Source organism: Oryx dammah, unplaced genomic scaffold, assembly GCF_014754425.2.
Source record: "Oryx dammah isolate SB20612 unplaced genomic scaffold, SCBI_Odam_1.1 HiC_scaffold_9, whole genome shotgun sequence".
In the NCBI taxonomy this organism is placed as follows: domain Eukaryota; kingdom Metazoa; phylum Chordata; class Mammalia; order Artiodactyla; family Bovidae; genus Oryx; species Oryx dammah.
The window spans coordinates 32,648,102-32,654,264 of NW_024070193.1; the positions used below are offsets into that span (position 1 = coordinate 32,648,102).

At 42.6% G+C, this 6,163-nt stretch overlaps 1 non-coding gene across 1 annotated transcript; it reads right to left on the reverse strand.

Moving 5' to 3' along the window:
- Positions 1-2,465: 2,465 nt before the first annotated feature.
- TRNAS-GGA lies at positions 2,466-2,538 on the reverse strand. Its single transcript has one exon. It is a non-coding gene; the product is annotated as a tRNA-Ser (tRNA).
- Positions 2,539-6,163: the final 3,625 nt, after the last annotated feature.

Consider the following 6,163-nt stretch of genomic DNA (forward strand, 5'->3'; position numbering starts at 1 on the left):
CATTTTCCTCAGGATGCTGAAAGGAAAAACTATTGCTTTTGGATTGGAGGTCAGTTCCAGGCAATGAAGTGAAAGAGGAAGAAGCATATTTTGAAATCATGTGAAGTATGTAACCAGGTCCTATCTTATACCAGGGTCAAGTCATCAAGGTGGCAGGTGAATCCCAGATAAGGTCCAGTCAAAATTACACTCGAAGTATCCTTAGAAAGATGCCATACTGGAGATCCACCTACCATCTCTCAAACAGTTCAGGTTAGCTTTTGAGCAAACATGTACATATTAAGGGTACTCTGGAGTTCTTTCAATCAGGTATAGTAAAACATGCATAGAGTAAGATGCTTGCTCTTGGAAGAAAAGCTATGGCAAACCTAGACAGCATATTAAAAAGCAGAGACATTACTTTTCCAACAAAGGTCTGTGTAGTCAAAGCTATGATTTTTCTAGTAGTCATGTATGGATGTGAGAGTTGGACCATAAAGAAAACTGAGCGCCAAAGAATTGATGCTTTTGAACTGTGGTGTTGGAGAAGACTCTTAAGAGTCCCTTGGACTGCAAGGATATCAAACCAGTCAGTCCCAAAGGAAATAAACCCTGAATATTCATTGGAGGGACTGATGCTTACGCTGAAGCTCTAATACTTTGCCACCCGATGTGAAATGCTGACTTATTAGAAAAGACCCTGATGCTGGGAAAGATTGAAGGCAGGAGGAGAAGGGGATGACACAGGATGCGATGATTGGATGGCATCACCATTTCAATGCACATGAGTTTGAGCAAGCTCTGGTAGATGGTGAAGGACAGGGAAGCCTGGCGTGCTGCAGTCCATTGGGTCACAAAGAGTCAGACATGACTGAGCGACTGAAAAACAAGAAAAAGACATTCAGACAGAGAAATGACTGTCATGAAGGAAAAGGCTTGCCCACAGTTACCTAGACACAGGAGGCAAGGCCCACCATACAGGATCACAATGGGAAGCACCAGTGTCAGAGAGGAAATGGAGACACCAAGGAGCAAACATGGGCAAGAGTCCTTATTGTGGCTTCTGTGGCAAAGGAGGGGTGAGGCAGGGTAAGCAGGCTTAGGATTGTTATAGTTTGAATAATTTCAGAGGTCTGTGGGGCAGAGGAACCTTTCTTTGTTGTCTGGTATCTGGTCCTAGGATGCTTAATGCAGTTGACAATGACCCAGAATAAGTGCCCAGTTAAGGAAGTAGCTGGAAGTATGGGCTCTGGATTGCTTTGCTTGCAAAGATGCATCTCAAGCAAGTTCTGCACTATCTCTAGGAATTAGCTAACATTGGGAGGGCCAGTGCCTCCAGAATTAGAAAGGCCCTAAGATGTCAAAGCATTTAACCACAAAATAAAAAGTCAAAGATACAAAATAAAAGGACATAAGATATCTATTTACCTACCTACCTACCTATCTTGGGATACAGCATCTACCTATGTATCCTTTTATTTTGATTCCCTGCCCATCAGGCAACTTTGGGATTTTCCTCTCAGGGCATTTGCTTTTTGGTCTACTCAGAGTCCAATCACCACTCATAATTCAGGTTGTTTGCTGGGGACTGGAGGAGGCATGGTCAGAGGATGAGAATCAAGGTTCTTCTCCCTGACCAAGGGTTGGTTTTTGACACAAGCAGTGGTAAAATTTCTCTGTCAGGGTTGAATCTTGCATAGAGCTTGCCCATATGATTTCAGTTCAGTTCAGTTCAGTCGCTCAGTCGTGTCTGACTCTTGGACCCCATGAACCACAGCATGCCAGGCCTCCCTGTCCATCACCAACTCCCAGAGTCCACCCAAACCCATGTCCATCGAGTCAATGATTTGGCTTAAATTAAATTTTAATATAAGCTAGTCAGTGTTGATTTCTGTTGTGAACAGCTGAAGAAACTGCTGCAACGAAGCCTATAAATATAGAAACTTCTGGATTTAGACTGTTTAATATTGGTTATCTCTTTCCAGTGATTTGACTAGTTTTCCTTCTGATTGTGATCTTTGCTCCCTATATCCTAGACAAAGAGTATCCTAGACTTAGTTGCTCAGTCATCACTGACTCTGCGGCCCCATGGTCTGCAGCCCACCTGGCTCTTCTGCCCATGGGATTCTCCAGGCAAGAATACTGGAGTGGGTTGCCATTTCCTCCTTGAGGGGAGTTTCCCAACCCAAGGACTGAACCCAGGTCTTCTGCATTGCAGGCAAATTCTTTACTGTCTGTGTCACCAGAGAAATCTCATATATCTATATATCCTATATTTTGCTCCCTATATCTTAGACAAAGAAGGAAAGAATCATGTAAATTCAGGGGTTCAGTTTCATGGGACATTATGCTTTCCATTAGTGAAGTTGCTCAGTCGTGTCCAAATCTTTGCGACCCCATGGACTGTAGCCTACTAGGCTCCTCCCACCATGGGATTCTCCAGGCAAGAGTACTAGAGTGGGTTGCCATTTCCTTCTCCAGGGGATCTTCCCGACCCAGGGATTGAACCTGGGTCTCCTGCATTCCAGGCAGATGCTTTAACCTCTGAGCCATGGGGAACTTTCCATTGTGTGCTAATAAATCAGCACCCTGTTTGCCACCTCAGTCTTCTGTATTATCGTTAGCGTGATGGCTCAGGGGCACTGACAAGAGCTAAATTCTAGAACCTCCAAGTGGAGGGCAGGGCCAGTTACCTTTTTTGAGACCCCATCAGTCACTGAGGACCGATACCAGATATAAACTCTTACAATCCTCTGATGATTTTCAGAGGACTCAGTGACATTTTGGGGACTGAGGTGGAAAGGTTAATACAAAATTACTTTCTGGGGTTTGTGGTCATAGCAACTAGAAAACAAACAAACAAACAAAAAAGGCATCAGTGTCTGCTCTGACAGTTGCCAGGACAATCTGCTTACTTTTTCTTGAAACTAGAGCAGTTCAGGCCTTCCTAACTAGCCCCATCTTGCCTGCTAGCCCTTGTGGATTTCTGCCCACTGATCTGTGACTAGGTGTGTTCACTCTACACATTCACAGAAGGGCCATGTCCCTGGGTCAGACAATGGTTGAGTTGGGTCTCAAGGAGGAAGGGTTTTGACAGTTTGAATATCTCCCCAAAGAATATCAATGTGACTAAGGGGCATTGGAAGATACATGCAATTGTGCTGTCCTCTGCTCTTTTATTACTTCTTGGAAAATTGAGGATTTTCTCACACAGAAGGTCATTCAAGTAGTGGTTGGAATCATGCCTCTTGAAGAAATAATGGTGACTGTCAACTCAAGCTTAGAGATGGTCTGTTTCAAAACACACTATTGTTGAAAGATAAAAGCCAGTGTATTGGAAACAGATACTGTCAGAGGCCTCTGGTCGCAGAGAGAAGGATTTGGTATAAATTCTCCTTACTCTCAAAGGTAGCACACACCATCTCCAAAGAAAATATCAAAAATGTCTATCAAAGGACATAGCATGGAAACAAGAACATGAAACTTGATATTCCATGTTTCAGGAAAGGTAAGCGAAGAATCTCAGGTCATGGAAACATAACAGTAGCATTAGCTGGTGCTGACGGTGTGTGCCATTGGCTGGTTGCCTGGAAGGCAGACTCCAGGGTCTTTTTTACAGCAATCAACAAGTTTCACTGATGGATAATTAGTATCAGACAACACTGGGAAAGCCTTTCATCTGATTCATCAAGCTCATAAACAAGACAGTCCCAGCATGCCATGATTCTATGAGGTGAAAAGACATTTGTTATCCTGAATTACAGTCAATGGCTATCCAGCTTAAGCCTCTGTGCACTGAAGGGTCCAGAATGCTTGGTTGTTCTTTGCCAAGGTCCATTTGGTTTCATCTTTTGTTCTCTTTTCCTTCACATAGGAGATAGAAGGATGCCTCTTGGCTAAACAATAGAGGCCAAATCTTTTTAACCTACTAGCTATTTACTAGCTTTTAATATACTAGCTAACACATTCCACAGACCACTGAACACTGTATATGCACTATTTCTTTTAACATTCCACCACCACCAATCCTACCATATTTGTAGGTGGGGACACTGAGGTCATGTGATCTCTCTCCTGAAAACAGCAACAGGCTCCCAGAAGAACTGGAGGACTGGGATTGACATATATACACTATTACGTAGAAAATAGATAACTAATGAGCACTTACTGTGTCGTGTCCAACTCTTTGCAACCCCATGGACTGTAGCCCACCAGGCTCCTCTGTCCATGGGATTCTCCAGGCAAGAACACTCGAGTGGGTTGCCATTTCCTTCTCCAGGGGAATCTTCCTGACCCAGAGATCGAACCCAGGTCTCCTGCATTGCAGGCAGTCGCTTTAACCTCTGAGCCACCAGGGAAGCTCTGTATATAGCACAGGGAACTCTACTCAGTGTTCTCAGTTCAGTTCAGTTCAGTCGCTCAGTTGTGTCCGACTCTTTGGACCTCATGGACTGCAGCATGCCAGGCTTCCCTGTCCATCACCAACTCCCAGAGTTTACTCAGATTCACGTCCATTGAGTCAGTGATGCCATCCAACCATCTCATCCTCTGTTTTCCCCTTCTCCTCCTGCCTTCAATCTTTCCCAGCATCAGGGTCTTTTCAGATGAGTCAGTTCTTCGAATCAGGTGGCCGATGTATTGGAGTTTCAGCTTCAACATCAGTCCTTCCAAAGAATATTCAGGACTGATTTCTTTTAGGATGGATCTCCTTGCAGTCCAAGGGACTCTCAAGTCTTCTCCAACACCACAGTTCAAAAGCATCAATTCTTCGGCGCTCAGCTTTCTTTATAGTCCAACTCAGTGCTCTGTGGTTATTTAAATGGGAAAGAAATAAAAAATATAGAGGACATATGTAAACATATTGCTGATTCACTTTGCTATACAGCAGAAACTAACAGAACATTTTAAAGCAGCTGTGTGTGTGTGTGTATCTGTGTGTGTGTGTGTGTGTGTGTTAGTCTCAGTCATGTCCCACTCTTTGAGACCCCGTGGACTATAGCCCAGCAGGCTCCTTTGTCTATGGGATTCTCCAGGCAAGAATGCTAGAGTGGGTTGCATTTCCTTTTCCATAAAGCAACTATACTCTGACACAAATTAATTAATTAAATAAAATTAAAACCTCAACTTCTCTCTGTGGTTGGTAAGGTCCTGCAGGATCTAGCCTCTGCCTACTCTTCTGATAGTGAAGGTCAGGGAACCCTGGCATGCTGTAGTACATTGGGTCGCAAAGGGTTGGATACGACTGGGCAACTGAACAACAATAATGCTTCTGACATTATCTCATGCTATCTCTTCCAAACAGACTTCCCTTACTCAATTCTTTGAACTCACCAAGTATATTCTGGCTTCACAGTCTTTTCTCTGGCTGTTCACTTTACCTGCAATGCTCTTTGACTGTTCATATATGGTTTTTTATTATTTAGGTCTCAGCTGTAATGTCACCCACATGAAGAGACATTTCCTGATCACCTTTCAAAAAGATTTCTCTCTATTTATTTACTTCTTTTACCTTTTACTTAATAGCATGTATTACCATGGGAAACTATCTTATGAAGTCATTTATTTTTATATCATACCTCTCTGATTAGAATATAATCTTCGAGTCAGATGTATCAGTCTTGTTCATTACTCTCTACTGACTCACTGGGACATTTAGTTTAGGTACATAACACATATCTGTTGATTAAAGGCATGTGTGAATGAATAAATGAGTTTTGGGAAATATAGGTGATTCATATATTCAGATATAAGTGATTCACATATAAAGTCATGTAACTATTGAGTAACAGAGATAGAACTCAAATCCATGTCATACTAATTCCAGAACTCAAATTCTTAATGACTGTCCTATATTGCTTTTTTCTGGAGCCTAGAGTATACCAACTTTCATCATTTGAAACTGTGCTGAGATAAATGTTGTTCTAATGAACTGGGGGAACTGAGACCATAATCAACCATGTGAAAAAACATGGAGAGCTGCTATTCAACTGATACATCATAGCTACATGGCTAAATTGGTGTTAAAGAATGAAAATGCTTTGGTAGTGATTCCTGTGTAACCATTGCTACAGATTCTCCAAGTGAGAAGATTCTCACCAGTACCCTTCCATGAGATCTCTGTGAGACTTGGAAACTTCTCCAGAATCTCACCTTGATCCATCAACTAAAATTTTACACCTGGCAA